The sequence below is a fragment of the Dryas octopetala genome, chromosome 6 (genome assembly GCF_963921425.1).
Source record: "Dryas octopetala chromosome 6, drDryOcto1.1, whole genome shotgun sequence".
Lineage (NCBI taxonomy): Eukaryota > Viridiplantae > Streptophyta > Magnoliopsida > Rosales > Rosaceae > Dryas > Dryas octopetala.
Genome location: NC_141371.1, coordinates 11,038,611 through 11,056,386, shown reverse-complemented (window position 1 = coordinate 11,056,386; position 17,776 = coordinate 11,038,611). Strand labels below are relative to the sequence as shown.

The window sequence follows — 17,776 nt, the reverse complement described above, 5'->3', positions numbered from 1 at the left end:
CATTATTTTTCATGTGTTACAAAAGTTAACTATAGTTAATTTTTGTAATAAATCCAACTTCACATGTAAATAATAATTAATTAAATTATAGCTATTGCAAACATATTTAAAAGTTTGGAGAATGCTATCTACTTTCTTCAATCCACTTTTTTTTTTACTAACCTTCCCATTTATTATTTTCATTCCACAATATATTTTTATGATCGAAACTGTTCATTTTTTAGATAATTATTTGAAAATCATCTGTGTAAAAAATCAACTATATCAGAAATCATTTTGTCATATAAGCATTATCAAACAAACAAACGGTAAATCAAACTATTACCAAAATCGTTTGTTTATTTGATTTCAATTACATAATTAAACAATTTCTGTTTTGGTTGATTTTTACATATATGATCTTAATAGTTAGATCTAAAAAATAAATGATTTTCATCATAAATTTACTTTATAAAATAAGAATAATAAATAATAAAGTTGGTGAAAAAGATAAATCCGAGAAGGTGGAACATTTTAGGCTGTATTCTGTCATAATGGTGAAAGTGACGAGAAACATGAATTGAGAATGGTAAGTGGAGAGGTCTCAAATAGCCGCATAACATTGTGGTTACAACTACAAGAAGACAATGTTGAACAAGACAAAAACGGGGGCTTTCTCTTTAATCTTTATCTGATTTGTGGGGTGGGTCTTAGCGAATGGTGAGGACTTTGAAAAGCAATTCAATTGCTCTTCTGCCTCTCCAGATCTCACATAGCCGTCCACCTCACGGAGACCAAGTGTGTTCCTGAACCTGCACATGATTTTTTAAACCTTTTTTTGGAGCATTCCTCTTTGGATAATAGGTATTGTAGCTGGTATTTTTGTATCAGTTTAATCGATATATATATTTTTTTTATGGTTCATGTTCCGGGTTAAGTTCATCCCTGTAATAATCGAAAAAAAAAAAAAAAACTGAAAAAAGATCATTTTCAGGCTGGGTATGCTTAGCTTTATTTGCTTGTTCAGTTGTTTGTAGGAATGGGGGACTTAAAGATGGTAATATTCGGTATAGCTAGGAACGTAAATGCTCATCAATGCTTCTTTTGTTTCCAGCTTTCAATAGGATTTTTATTAAGAGAAAAGTTTAAGGAGTGGGAAAAGCAACTGGCCGGGGCTATACCTAAAACTCCCATTACACATATTCGGCTTTTTTACACTTGAGCCCAAAAGATCATTAGGCCTGTAGAACTGATAATTTTCTTTACAAAAAATAAAGCCCAGTTAAAGCCCAAAATGTCCAAAAAGCTTTAGGGTGCATTTCATAACACTTTACAAAATAGTTTTACATTTTATAAATTCGAAAAATGACAAAAATGCGTTTGATTGTCGTATTGAGAAAACAGTTTTTGAAAAACACAAAATATAATTTCTAGTTTATAGTGTAAATTCAGAAAACGACTAAATGATGTTTTGAGTGAATTTAGAAAATATAGAGAATACGGATACAAATAAAAAATATATATACAACTGAAAAAACACGTGATTTGCACTTCCTTCCCACCTAGCCAGACCCACTTCCGGAGGCAGCCCTACCCCCCGCCGCTGCCCACCTCACTCATCTTTCTTCATCTCTCATCTATTCCTCTCTCTCTCTACCTATCTCTCAAAATATATACTTTGTAATCTCTCTATAGTTTCCAATTCTCGCTTCAATAAACTGATCAAGACTCCCCGTAACATCCATGACAGGAAGTTCACGAGCCTTAACAACTCTTACATAGAAAAAATACATCAGTTCAACTAGATCATAAGTGCTTGCAGTCTGTCTCCATTAATAATACGACCACCAACAACTCTTCCACCTCCAAGGTAGTCGCGTCGGCCGAGGTGGGTTGGGTTTTATGAAACTTATCTCTTTTTTAATTACATATTTTATGAAATTGGTTAGTAATAATTTATAATTAATATTTTTTGTAAATATAATTATTTGGTTGTAATAATTGGTTAATATCAAATGTGTTTTCATTATTTTTGTTTTATATAATTGTTTTTCAATTATGCTACCAGATGCCTTTTCATATTTTGATAATGCAAAATTTAATTTGTCATTTTCATTTTACAATACAGTTTTTAGAAAATTGTTTTGTAAAACATTACCAGACGGGCCCTAATGTTTTTGCTTTGGCAGAAGCTATTCTGACCACTTTCGTTGCTGAGTTGACCATCCAAATATATTTTGGATAATTTTTTCTTATTTTATCTTTTATTGTAAAAAATTATAAAATCACCCAAACTCATTCGGCAGCATGTCACCAAAATATACTAAAGAATTCGGCAGCTTACGGCCGAATATAATGATAATGTTCGGTAGAATACTGCCGAATGCCTTTTTCATTTTCATTCAATAGTTACTTACCGAAAACTCTGCCAATGTTCAGTAGTTAGGTGCCGAATAACTACAAATATTTCGACAGACAAGTGTCAAATAACCCGATAAATAAAATTGAATTTTTTTATTTTAAAAATAAGGTGATCAACTCAGCAATTTAGGATAGTGAAAATAGCTTTGTGTTTTGTTTTTTGTTTTTTGTTTTTCGTTTACAGAAGTCAGAATTTCATTACAAAAAGAAAATGTTTATAACTAGCAAAATTATTGGCCCTGATTGGTTTTAAATTTTAATGCTCTTTTTTTTTTTTTTTTTTTCATAGTGCTTGGCCTATTGTTTTGTTCTATTATGCTGGTTTTTAGAGATTAGGGACATATATACTATAAACAATGTATAATGGCAAAATGCAAAAGAAAATCTTAATCATTTCTTTGTACTGAGGTACACATACAAAGCTGCAGTCTTGGAGAAATTATATATTGACACGTAGTATAATTAATCTATATGTTATAATATGAGTGAATATTATTAATATATACCCTACTAATATAAACACATCGTTCAATAATGCTTTTACACGTTGAATTGGTTATACCGATACCCTTACACATTGAATTGGTTATACAGATGACCGTTAGATCGGTTCTACATGTAATTTTTTGTAGCCTCCATATGTATTACTTGCAGGTCCCAAGTAGAGCACCGCACAAGCAGCGGTTATGGACATATGTGGAGTAGTCGAACCAAGGCCGGTCCAAGAAACTAGGAGGCCCCAGGCGAAAATAAAAGTTGAAGCCTTTTGTATAAATAAAAAAAATTGTTGGACAAAAATTTACTACCCAAACAATCTTTTATTAATATCTCTAATAAATTTTTTGATAAATAAAAAATAATTTAGCAAAAAAAACAAGAGCAAAAAAGAAAAAGAGAGAAAAGATATAAAAAGAGACGAGAATGAGAAAGATGACAAAAAACTAGTGAAAAAAAGTTAGATGTTACTTTGATATAATAAGTCTTATTTTAAAGAAAAAGACTCATTTATAACAAAAAAAGATTGGGCCGTTTTATTTTAAAAAGAGAGGCCCATTTATTTGAAGGAGGAGGAGTTCAAATATGGGCTTAAAAACAAGAAAATAAGTAAAAATTGAGTTCACACAAAAAAACAAATAAAGAATACTTTTTATTTTTTAGTGGGCTTAAAAATTAGTAGATCAAAATGAGGTCCTATACTTGCCTGGGCCCTAGGCGGTCGCCCAGCCCGCCTAGCCTCCGGGGCCGGCCCTGAGTCGAACCTCTGCAACTTCCCACCCACTGGAATCTGACCACACAACCTGTTATAACTCACATTCAGGAACTGCAAGTCCAGTTGCCTCATCTCCACTGGAATACTCCCTTTGATTCTGTTATGGTTTATGTCCAACCAAGTCAAGCTCTTCGGAAACTTCACCTTTGACAGATCAAATTCCAACAAGTTCCTTGACAGTTTCACAATCTCGGTCGTCTTGTTCAACCCGAATACCACAGACGCGTCGCCTTCAAGCTTGTTCCGCGACAAGTCTATGACACTCAAGTCCATTTTGGCGAATGAGGTTGGTATTTTTCCTGAGAGCTAGCTGGTTGTGGGAGAGGTAGAGGCCTGAAACCTTGCCAATGAATTGTCCGAATGAGTATGGGATGTGACCTATGAGCTTGTTGCGGTCTAGACGAAGCGTGTACAAATTGGGTAGCTGAGAAAGCGAGCTGGGAATAGAGCCTGTGAGGTTGTTGAAGGAGAGGTCGAGGAAAGTGAGGTTCTTGAGGAGGCTGAGGAAGTCAAGGACAGAGCCTGATATGTTGGTGTTACTGATTTGGAGGAACTTGAGGCTTTTGAGCTTGGCCATGGAGGGTTGGATTGGGCCATAGAGATTGGGGAGCTTGTGGAACTCTAGGTTTTCAAGATATATAGGGCAAGTCCCCCCAGTTGGGCTGGGATTTGGCCGGAGAGCTCACCGGCGAAGATGGTGAGGGAGTTGATGCGTTTTGTGGTGGAGTCACAGGTGACACAGTACCAGTGACAGCAGTCAGTGTTTGGGTCCCATGAGGCCAAGTGGTAGGGGTTGTTGAAGGCTCTCTTGATCTGCATGAGGACTTTCTTGTCTTTGGGGTTGAACAACTCAGAAAGAGTTGGGTTTAGGATGGTGGAGAAGAATCGGGTCAAGTAGAGGATGGTGGAGAAGAATAGGGTCAAGTAGAGGATGATGGAGAGCCTCAGGTCCATGGTGTTTTGGGTTTTGAGTTTTCAGACAAGTGTCAGATTTACAAGTATAATAGGGTGAAGTAAAGTATGCATGGTGGAGAGACCGAGGTCCTTGTTGTTTTGGGTTTTGGGTTTGTACTTTAATTTAGACCAGTATCAGATTTATAGGTATTGCAATTTGCATGTGACTGTTTATGTGTTTTTTGTGATCATGTGTATAGTGCTGGAAGGACAGAGTACAATGGAAGGAGTCTCCATTTTGTCATTGCCTCATTGGCATCACATGTGAGGTAGCCCTTGCACTTGTTCTCATTTGGTACGTAATCATCACGTCTAAACTGAGAACAGAGTTTTCATTAGGCTTGCATCCCAAGTTCCCTAGTAAACCCACCACTTGAGACAAATGTTCCCTCATAAGCCTCTCTCAAAAATCAAAATCCTCATGAACTCATCTTCCTCTTCTTCACTTCCTACTACCTTTGCTTGGAATGAGCCTAAGACCGGTCCAAGAAACTACGAGGCCCTAGGCGAAAATCAAAGTTGAGGCCTTTTGTATAAACAAAAAAAATTAATAATAAAAAAGTGTTGGACAAAAATTTATCACCCAAACAATCTTTTATTAATGTCTAACAAATTTTCTGATAAATAAAAAATAATTGAACAAAAAAAACAAGAGCAAAAAAGAAAGAGAGAGAAGACATGGAAATAGATAAGAGAGAGAGAGAAATGACAAGAAAAACTAGTGAAAAAAGTTAAATGTTACTTTGATATAATAAGCCTTATTATTATTTTTTTAAAAAAAAGACTCATTTATAACAAAAAAGATTGGGTTGCTTTATTTTAAAAATAGAGGCTCATCTATTTGAAGGAGAGGAGTCCAAATATAGGTTTAAAAATAAGAAAATAAATGAAGATTGAGTCCACATAAAAAAAAAAATAAAGAAGACTTTTTTTTTTTGGTAGGCTTAAAAATAAGTGGATCAAAATGAGGCCCTATACTTACCTGGGCCCTAGGCAGTCGCCCAACCCGGGATGAGCCGAGTACCGAGGCTGAGTCACATGGAGGTAAGCGAGTTTCGAGCCCAAGTCAAGTTGGAACTCGTTGAGTCTTTTGATCACTGCCAAGGCTAAGGTAAGTGGGTCAGAGTCATAAGCATCAAGGTGGTCGATGGCTGGTGATCATATTCGGACTCCGACTCTGTCAAGGCCTATATATGGCTGAGACCACTGCTTGAAGCACTTGCATCAAGAATCTAAGCGGTTGGAAAATGATCTACCATACTCATCGGTTCAATCATTGACATAAAAAATTGCCCCATGGAGCTCAACTCCATCAAAACCTATACATCATAATTCATATGAACATCACACATTAACATAAAAATAAATTATGTATGGAATAATGTTACATGTATGATGTACTTTATTTATATGCGCATAGTAAACCGCATCACTAATAGAGATGTGAATCCCACTTTTATTAAATATGTGATACTGTTGTAAATATATTGTTTTATGTGGCTATCCCTGTAATTAGTTGTAGGGGCATACTAGTAAATATACAAAACCTAGTAAACCCTACTTCTATATAAGGATATTTATAACATGAATAAGATAGACTGATCATATTCTCTCTGCCTCCTCTTTTCTACAAACCCTAATTTCTACATACTTTTACAACACGTTATCAGCACGAAAAGCTCTTTAGATTGTGGATCGCCAAACAAAAGAGGATCATCATTCAATCCGTTCTTCAATCAATCAAGCACGAGAAGCTCTTTGGATTGTGGATTGTGGATCGATAAACGAAAGAGGATCATCCTTCAATTTGTTCTTCAACCAAGTAGGTTTTATAAAACAATTTTATGTTTATGTTTTAAAACCTTTGATTGATTGAAAAATCCTCCATGAAGCATGAACCCTAGATTTATGTGATTGATTTATTTGGGTTTATATATTTTATACATGATTTCTTGGATTGAATGATTAAAATAAAAAGAGGAAGAATTTTTGGGTGATCGGGAAACCACCCCGAGCAGCAGCCCCGCTGCCTTGCGCGCTGCCAGCGCCTTGCAGCAGCCTCTCGCTGCACCCTGCCAGCAGCAGGGCAAGCTTCGCTGCCAGCAGCAGCTTCGCTGCCCACCAGGCAGCCCACCAGGCCAGCAGCCCCTCCTCCAGCAGCCTCGCAGCAGCCCGGCAGGTCCAGCTTTGCTGCAGCCCAGCAGCGCAGCCCAGCCCAGCAGAGCAGCGCACAAGGCCCAATTGGCCAGCAGCCCAGCAGGCCCGCCACGCAGGCGCCACGTCACTCCCATTCTGGCAGCCCAGTAGGCCCGCCACGCAGGTGCCACGTCACCGCCACGCTGGCAGCCCAGCAGGCCCACCTTGCAGCCGCTGCCACGTGGACGCCATGCGAGCTGCCACGCAGGCAGCCCAGGCCCGCCACGTCAGCTGCCACGTGTCCGCCACGCAGGCAGCCAAGCCGCTGCCACGTCAGTGCCACGTCGCTGCCACATCAGCGCCATGCAGGCGCCACGTCAGCGCCACGTCGCTGCCACTCACACGTTGACACATGGCGAGCCTCCTGAAACTTTGTAAAAAGGAGATGTTAATTCTTGTCATACCTGGGGTTTGAACCCAGGACCTCTTGGGTACCAAGAGTGCACCTTAACCACTGTGCTGCTAATAGTTTATTGTTAGTATGCAAACCGTTTAATAAATATACCTTAAATGCCAGAAACTTTTATTCAAACAATTTTGTGATATTTTTCTGTTCTACTTGGGTATATGAATATTTTACTTGTTTAAATTTTTGCACTAGAATATATGTGTAGAAATTGCAGGTAATTAATGAACCAGTAGTTCATACATAAATATTGAACCTGTAGCTTCAATAATGCCGTATAAGGAACCTGAAGTTTCCTTCATAAATTCACCATACATGATAAAACCAGTAGATTTTACATGTCTATACCATGTTATAGAACTTGAAGTTCTTATTTATTGTTTATGGATATTATTGCCCGAAGCACTAATCATGATTATTTGTTCCTTTCAACCAAAGAATGTCAAATCTCAACAAGCTTGATTTTGTCGCTTTGGAAGTTTCCGGAAGAAACTATCTAAAGTGGACTCAAGATGTTAAGCTTCATTTGACTGCCAAGAAGATGAGGTCGATAATCAATGCAGACAATGTTGTTGCAGAGTCCCTTAAGGCAAGTGCCATGATCTTCATTAGGAAGCATATGGAAGAAGCACTCCAAGTTGAGTACCTCGCTGAAGAGGATCCACGAGCTCTTTGGGTTGCTCTGGAAGAGCGGTTTGACCATCAAAAGACCATTTTCTTGCCTGAAGCAAGACATGATTGGCAGAACATTCGTTTCCAGGATTTCAAATCCGTGAATGAGTATAATTCGGAGATCTGCCGGATCCGGTCGCTCCTCAATTTTGTGGGGAGGAGCTCACCGAAGCTGACCTATTGGAGAAGCCTTTCTCCACCTTCCCTATCTCCTGTTTGGTCCTGCAGTAACAATACAGGGAGATGAATTTTAAGTTCTCGGCATTGATCACCACTCTGTTGCTCGCTGAAAAGAACAACAACTTATTAATGAGAAATGATCAAGCTCGACCTGTCGGTACTAAAGCAGCACCATTGCCTGAAGCAAACGCTGTTGCCTATCGCGATTCAAACCGCGAGAGAGGATACCGAGGTCATGGAAAGGGCACAAAGTCCGACCGCCCGAGATATGGAAGGAAAGGTTCTCAGAAGAATGGCCCGTATGACCGAGGCCAAGGCCCACGTGGTAGGAACCACGGTCCCTCGGCCCTAAGAACTCGAAATGAGAGGAACACTGGTCCGGCCCGTCGCCACCAGAATCAGAATGATCTCTATTACTAATGTGGAGGAACTGATCACTGGTCCCGCACCTGCCGTGCATCAGCGCAAGCTGTAAATGAGTATCACGCCAATCGCGGAACTCGAGAAACCAACCTCATTGAGGGATCATTTCCTATGGATACCACCATAGAGGTCACTGATTTCCAGGCTGAATCTGGACACTTCGAGGATTAGAAACTCAATGACATGGATATGATCGGCGCTTGTGTCGTATTTATTTTCTGAATAATGTTTTTCTTATTCGGATTATTTTGGTGATTTATGATTTGGATTATTTGTTTTGAAAATTTGGTTATGCTCGAATATTATTTAATTCAATCAAGTTATTTTCATACATGTGATCTATTGAATTAAATTTATGAATAAGCATGTTTAGTGGGGAAGTTTGTTGTCTGGCAGACAGTGCTACTACGCACACCATACTTCAAGATCGGAAGTATTTTTCAAACTTATTGCTTACTCATACCTCTGTGACAACCATATCAGGCCAATCTAACCTGATAGAGGGCCATGGCAAAGCCCATTTTTATGTTGTCCAATGGTACTGAATTACCATTAATGAGGCCTTATATTCTCCAAGTTCCAGAAGAACGTTGTTGAGTTATAAGGATATTCGAGCCAACGGTTATCACGTTGAAACCACTGAGGAAAATGGAGTGGAATATCTTTGCATAACCTCCAATTTGTATGGCCAGAAGCGTACATTGGAGAAATTGAAATGTCTATCGAGCGGTCTTTACATGACCACCATTAGATCGATTGAGGCAAATCACATAGTTAACCAGAAGTTAACCAATTCGAGCAGTTTCTTTCTATGGCATGACCGGTTGGGATACCCAGGTCAAAGTATGATGCACCGTATCCTCAATTCATCACACGGGCATCCCCTTACTAATAAGGATCTTGTGTTTAGTGACACATTATGCCAAACTTGCTCGCTCAGAAAGTTGAATACTAGACCATCATATGCAAAGACTAGTAAAGACTCCATCCTTTTTCCTGCAAAGGATACAAGGGAATATTTGTGGACTTATCCAACTACCATGCGGACCATTTAAATATTTTATGATTTTGGTTGATGCATCGACAAAGTGATCACATGTTACACTATTGTCCACAAGAAACGCTGTTTTTGCTAAACTTCTCGCCCAGAAGGCTCACCACACGGATTATCCTATAAAGTCCATAAGATTTGATAATGCCGGAGAGTTTACATCGAAAACTTTCGATGATTATTGCATGCCCCTTGGGATTAATGTTGAACATCGAGTTCCCCATGTTCACACCCAGAATGGTCTCGCAGAAGCATTCATTAAAAGATTACAAATGATCGCACGAACCTTGGTTATGTGCACCAAGCTTCCAATTTCTTCGTGGGGCTATGCAATCTTGCATGCAGCCATGTTGGTCCGGTTGAGGTCCACTGCTACCTAACCTTACTCCGCGTTACAGCTGGTGACTGGGTACGAACCTGACGTTTCGTACTTATGCGTATTTGGGTATGCAGTTTTCGTGCCAGTTGCGCCGCTACAACGTACCAAAATAGGTCCTCAACGAACGATGGGCATATATGTCGATTATGAATCCCCATCCACTATACGCTTTTTAGAGCCCTTGACAGGCGATCTCTTTACCGCTAGATTTGCGGATTGTCACTTTGATGAGACAGTCTTCCCGCCGTTAGGGGGAGATATGAACGTCACCGTTCCTGAAGAACGACGTGAATTGATGTGGAATGTCCCCACTATGTCTCATCTCGATCCCCGAACCGCACAATGTGATAGTGAAGTGCGGAGAATTCTAGATCTACAGAGTATAACTCATAATATGCCAGACGCATTCTCTGATCTAGCTAAAGTGACGAGATCACATATACCTGCTGCAAATGTGCCTGCAAGGATATCCGTCCCCGAAGGACGTGTCGTCCTAGGAGGACGTGTCGTCCCAGATGGACGAGGTACAACAATAGTGGCTAACCAGTCATATGTCCCTGCCCAGAAGTGAGGTTGACCACTAGGTTCGATGGACTCTTATCCCCGGAAGAGAATACATTTGGCACAAATGAGTCCCCTTGACATCGCGATCTCAATCGATCCATCTCACGAAATAGTTCCGGATTATGGGTCCGTCCCAGAAGAGACGGCGTTGGGGGACGCTCCAACGTTAGAACCCACTCTCGAGAACATAGAGATCTCTATAAATTATGCATGCTTAAGTGAGCTCTGGAATCGAAACGAGATTATCATCGATGATATATTTGTATTCGCGGTAGCTACCGAAATCATAACTAGCGATGACATCGAACCTCACTCCGTTGATGAATGTCAACGTCGAGACGACTGGCCAAAATGGAAAGAAGCAATCCAGGTCGAATTAGATTCCTTGACAAAGAGAAAGGTATTTGGGCCTGTCGTTCCTACACCTTCCCCATGTTAAACCTGTAGAATTTAAATGGGTATTTGTAAGGAAGCGTAATGAGAAAAACGAGATTGTGAGATACAAGGCTCGTCTAGTGGCGCAAGGATTTTCTCAACGCCCTGGGATTGATTACGAGGAAGAGTATTCCCCCGTAATGGACGTCATAACGTTCCACTACCTTATTAGTTTGGTAGTTTCCGGAAAACTGAGTATGCAGCTTATGGATGTGGTCACTGCTTATCTCTATGGGGATCTTGATACAGAGATATATATGAAAGTTCCCGAAGGACTTAAGACACCCGATACAAATAGTTCCAGACCACGGAACACGCTCTCCATTAGTTTGAGGCGTTCACTTTATGGATTGAAACAATCCGGACGGAGGTGGTATAACCGTCTAAGTGAGTATTTGATCGGGATGGGATATGTGAATAATGTTCTATGCCATTGCGTGTTTATTAAGAACAAGTTCCGGCTTTGCTATTGTAGTTGTTTATGTCGATGACATGAATCCAATTGGTACTCCTGAAGAGATCAAGGAAACAACTAAACACCTGAAGTTGGAATTCGAGATGAAAGATCTTGGGAGAACGAATTTCTGTCTCGGCTTGGAGCTCGAGCACCGTGCAGATGGAATTCTAGTCCATCAATCGAATTACATCCAGAAGATGTTAAGGCGCTTTAATGAGGATAAAGCGAAGCCTTCTAGCACGCCCATGATCGTCTGTAGTCTAAATCCTAAGAAGGATCCGTTTCGTCCCGCAGATGATAACGAAGAGATATTGGCACCAGAAGTCCCATATCTAAGTGCAATAGGCGCATTATTGTACTTGGCTCAATGTACTAGACCGGACATCTCATTCGCTGTGAACTTGTTAGCTAGATATAGCTCTGCGCCAACACGCTGCCACTGGAATGGCATAAAAGACTTTTTCCGCTACCTTAAGGGTACGACGGATATGGGCTTATTCTATCCCTAGCTACGCATCAAGGAATGGATCGAACCCCCTCGATCCTCGGAATGATGCCCGCCTTTGGATATGCTGACGCAGGGTATCTATCAGACCCGCATAAGGCGCGTTCTCAAACTGGTTATGTCTTTACCATTGAGAATACAACAATATCTTGGAGGTCTACGAAACAGACCTTTGTTGCTACCTCTTCGAATCATGCTGAGATTCTAGCCCTTCACGAAGCAGTTCGTGAATGTTTATGGCTAAGAGCAGTTTCCAAGCATGTTCGAACTACGTGTGGGCTGAATTCCACCACTGATGAACCAACGATTATCTATGAGGATAATGCCGCTTGCATCCAGCAGATGAAGATAGATTTCATCAAAGGAGACAACACCAAGCATATTGTACCGAAGTTCTTCTTCGATCAACAGCAACAAGAGCATCAGATGATTGAAGTCAAGCAGATCCGATCTCAAGACAACCATGCAGACTTCTTCACCAAGTCACTGCCAAAGTCCACGTTCTTGATGCATGTTCGAGGTATTGGTTTGCGTAGATTGGCTGATTTACCTAGTATGTAGTCTTCAGGGGGAGTTGACATCAGGGGGAGTATCCCGAAGCATACTCGCTTGACCATCGTGTACTCTTTTGTCCTTCGTCCAGGGTTATTTTGTCCCACTGGGTTTTGTTACCTGGCAAGGTTTTAATGAGGCACATCTTGGCATGGTCACCCTACTCATACTACATCCTGAAGATGTGTTGATCTGATATATATACATTTGCTCATCTTTTCCCTTCGACCACGGGTTTTTCCCATTGGGTTTACCGGGCAAGGTTTTGGTATAGCAACTCTAATGCACCCCGCTCCCATAGACATATTATCTGCTCATGATCCAGAAGATATGACTTCACCTACTTTCGAGGTTCTGATGCGACTACTCTACACTCACGCGCGTTGCACTCTTTTTCCTTCGACCAGGGTTGTTTTTGTTCCCACAGGGTTTTTATTACTTGGCAAGGTTTTAACGAGGCAACTTAGAAGCGCATAGCAGAGACAACACTAATGACATGGAATATCCAAGGGGGAGTGTTGTAAATATATTGTTTTATGTGGCTATCCCTGTAATTAGTTGTAGGGGCATACTAGTAAATATACAAAACCTAGTAAACCCTACTTCTATATAAGGATATTTATAACATGAATAAGATAGACTGATCATATTCTCTCTGCCTCCTCTTTTCTACAAACCCTAATTTCTACATACTTTTACAACAGATACATAAATGTGTTACAAATAGTTATATTGTTATAATCAAAAAGTTGACTGCTAGCTCGAATAGCATTCAAGGCTGCTTGGCAATAATGCTCCACCACTTTGGGTATTTCATGGGTTTCAAGGGATCGAGGCTTGAGATAACTGCCATGGGAGGCATATGGCAAGAGAATTTTCCACTTCTCCGGAATGGGATTGTTCGTTGTCGATATTGGTGCAGCCCCACCCGACTGATAAATTATATCCTATATTTATGTTGGTCAATTTTATTAGTCAAAATAGTTAATTAAAATTATTTGAACCATATTTACTTATCACTTTGTCGAAATGAAATTCATTATCAATAAGAAGGTGATCAATGCATATATAAATGCAATCCTGATAATTTATAACTCCATATCCAAAATAAAATCCCTTCTACTTATATACATGTGTAGCCCTGTAGGCAATGGTAAGTAGGCAACAACATGGAAGAGCTAAAACTAATTTACCTTGATGAGATGCACGACCTACATGCCAAAGTTGACAGAAAATGATGGCACCTTTGGCATATATGAACTGCATCCACCACCTTCTTCCATGCTTCCACCTGTTCTCCGGTGTAAATTTCGGGAACATGTCAGAACCCAAAGCCAGTGTCAGAAACCATGCACTGTACCATTGGTTAACCTCTGGGCGTAGCTCTCGCCCAGAGCTGGCTGCGGTACTCCATTCAATGCTTTTGCATCTCGCCATCGGCGCAAGCACCACCCTGCAAACAAGTAATAATCAAAACATGTCTATGAGATTAACATCAAATTACAAGAATTAAGCAGTACCAAACTTGATTATTACTTGTATGAAAGGAACTATAAGATAATTAGGTACATCTCATATAAACTAGGTATGAAAGGAACTATAAGATAAAAGAACTATAAGATAATTATGTACATCTCATATAAACTAGGTATGAAAACTAGGTACATGACTCACCATACATCTCACCATTCTTTGCCTGTTGAGCTCCTAGCTACATGACAACTATCTCTCATTGTGGAGAAATGTGCATTTCTTTGTCATATCCAATTACGTTTCATGAATGATTTGTCAATGTGGTGTTATGAATTCAGTCAAATCATAACACATAAAACTAAACCAATGGCTTCGCCAAAAATGATGTGAGAATATTTTTCATTATATTTAATTTTATTCTCACTTTGAACCACATTACTCAAATTGAATAGTCAATGAATTACAAAATGAAATTTGGTTCAAAATATAAGAATGTAAAGTGTTATTAGTGTAATTGGCCCAATTGCAAATTGATGTGTGGACTATATATATAGTGATTTAAATAAATGAAAGTGAATAAATTTAGTGAAACTAGCACTATTGCTTTTTTCCCATGTAACCAGCATGGCCCCTACGTGTCCATGTAGACAAATTAATAAAAATTAAAATTAAAAAAACAATTTTTTTTTTCTTTTTGTGTGGAGACCAGATGACCCAGCTGAAAGAAAAAAAAAAATTAATGGAGTAGCGCCCATGGCTCTCTGCCAATGCCATACTTTACAATTTTACATAATTGCATTCACGATGAGCATTGACCATTATTGTCAATTAGCATACTTTCTCCGCTCTCTGTCAAACCCAGATTTTTGCCAATGTCTTCAGATTTTCAATCCGACTCTTTGGTTAGAGAACAAAGCTTTCAGGTTTGAATTCTTTCGTTTTCTGGGTTTGGATCAATATTATCTTGTATTGCTATTATACTTTGTGTGGTTGCTGAGAAGTGAGAACTCGTTGTAAATGCAAGTAAAGCATTATGTTTTATTACTCCATTAAAAATTTCTAGCTTTTTATAATTTTCAATTGGTTTTATTTTTTCTTAGGGCAATCAAGCGTAGCATTGTTGTTTCTTACTTTATTTTTTTTCCCTGCTATTTCTTGGTTTGCATATTGTCCACTCTCATTCCCGTTATGTTGCTATTTAATTTGTTGCTTGAGAACCACATCATCATGTCATGTGGTGTTACGGTCATATACAATAATTTCTCAAAAAATTGATAGCACGTTATTTTACAAACTTAGGATGACACCAGGTACAATTTGAAATGCATTAATAGTATAAACGATTAATTAAAATGTCTCATTGTACGAACTTAAATTTTCAAGGAACGACTTGAGATGCCTTAAGTAACGACTTTATATTCCCGAATGCATGAAATAGAAAACTCTAGGATATGACTTTGGAAGTGTCAAGACATGACCTGAGATTTCACTAAGTACAATTAAAATGCATATATCAAGTATAAACAATTAAAATGTCTCGAGCTACGAATTAAAATTTTCAAGGAACGACTTGAGATATTCTAAGGAACGACTTTTGATTCCCTAAAGAACAACTTGAAAAACTCTAGAATATGACTTTGGAAGCCTTCAAACATGACATGAGATGTCATTGGGTACAATATGAAATGCATTAAGAATATAAAAATTTAAAATGTCTCGAGATACGAACTTAAATTTTCAAAGAACGACTTCAGATGCTCTAATGAACGACTTCATATTCCCTAAGAAACGACTTGAAAAACTCTAGGATATCACTTTGAAAGCGTCATACTATGACTTGGGATGCTATTAGGTACAATTTGAAATATATCAAGGATAGAAACGATTAAAATGCCTCTAGTTACAAACTAAAATTTTGAAAGAACGATTTGGAATGTCTTAAGGAACGACTTGATATTCCCGAAGGCATAACATAGGAAACTCTAGGGTATGACTTTGGAAGTGTCAAGACATGACCTGAGATGTCACTAGGTACAATTTGAAATGCATATATCAAGTATAAACAATTAAAATGCCTCGAGCTACGAACTGAAATTCTCAAGTAACGACTTGGGATGCCCTAAGGAACGACTTGAGAAACTCTAGGATATGACTTTGGAAGTGTTAAAATATGACATAAGATGTCACTAGGTACAATATGAAATGCATCAAGAGTATAAAAATTTAAAATGCCTCGATCTACGAACTTAAATTCTTAAGGAACGACTTCAGATGCCCTAATGAACGACTTTAAATTCCCTAAAACTATTTGAGAAACTCTAGGATATGATTTTGGAAGCGTCATACCATAACTTGAAATGTCACTAGGTACCATTTGAAATGCATCACGGGTATAAACGATTAAAATGTCTCGAACTACAAACTAAAATTTTCAAGGAACGACTTGGCCGTGATGCCTTAAGGAACGACTTGATATTCCCTAAGGCACGACATAGGAAACTCTAGAGTATGACTTTGGAAGTGTCAAACATGACTTGTGATGTTACTAGGTACAATTTGAAATGCAAATATCAAATATAAACTATTAAAATGTGTCGACCTACGAACTGAAATTTTCAAGAAACGATTTGGAATGCCTTAAGGAACCACTTGAGATTCCCTAAGACACGACTTGAGAAACTCTAGGATATGACTTGAGATGTTACTAGATACAATTTGGAATGCATCAAGGATATAAACATTTAAACTGCATCGAGCTACGAACTGAAATTCTCAAAGAACGACTTTAGATGACCTAAAGAACGACTTAAGAAACTGTAGGGTATGACTTTGGAAGCGTCAGAAAATGACATGGGATGTCACTGGGTATAATATGAAATACATCAAGAGCATAAAAATTTAAAATGTCTCGAGCTACGAATTTAAATTCTTAAGAAACGACTTCAAATTTCCTAAGGAACAACTTTAGATTCCCTAAGGAACAACTTGAGAAATTCTAGGATATGACTTTGGAAGCGTCATACCATGACTTAGGATGTCACTAGGTATAATTTGAAATGCATCAAGGGTATAGACGATTAAAATGTTTCATGCTACAAACTGAAATTTTCAAGGAATATGACTTGGATGCCTTAAGGAACGACTTAATATTCCCTAAAGCATGACATAGGAAACTCTAACGCATAACCTTGGAAGTGTCAAGACATAACCTAAAATGTTACTAGGGATAATTTGAAATGCATATATATAAAATAGCGTGCCAATAGCCCTTTGGGACACAATTTGTTAAACTTTTCTTCTCCTAACAACCTTTTGGGCTTCTCAGGCTGGCAGTGCTAATGTTATGATTTAAGTTTAATTAGCAAAGAGTATGATTAATATTTTTTGCTTCATAAGTTCATTTTCTTACAGCTTAAACAACAGAAGTACATCAACTTTGGTCGAAAAGGATCTTGGGATACAACAACTCAAATGAAAGCCTAGCTGGGGCTTTGAAATACAAAAACTCCTATTTTTGGGATAGGTAAATGATGGTGAGCCGGTGTAAGTATTATGGTAGTAGGTAGGAGTAAAACTTTCATATAACGGGTGTATTACTCGTTGTATTTTTCTCATTACATAGCTTAATAGGTGATGAGAGAGATATATACATATACACTCAAGATAAGTCAATTTTAATTTTTTCTAGACTTTGTTTTGGATAAACTTTTGATTTAATGGCTTGACAAAAGGGGGTTTTGGGCTTATCACGGTGTATGGTGTTACTTCTAGGAGAGCCCAGTGAAAGAGAATAGCCCTTTTCGGCCCTTGTATAGAGAAATTAGTCAAAGATACTGGAGAGATATCCGCCATAAATGTA

The 17,776-nt window shown here is 38.6% G+C and overlaps 2 pseudogenes; both read right to left on the bottom strand.

Annotated features, from left to right (window-relative positions):
* Nucleotides 1-3,044: 3,044 nt before the first annotated feature.
* LOC147282339 (polygalacturonase inhibitor-like) lies at nt 3,045-4,624 on the bottom strand (annotated as a pseudogene).
* Nucleotides 4,625-4,959: 335 nt separating this feature from the next.
* LOC147282338 (12-oxophytodienoate reductase 3-like) lies at nt 4,960-14,177 on the bottom strand (annotated as a pseudogene).
* Between the last annotated feature and the right edge of the window lie 3,599 nt (nt 14,178-17,776).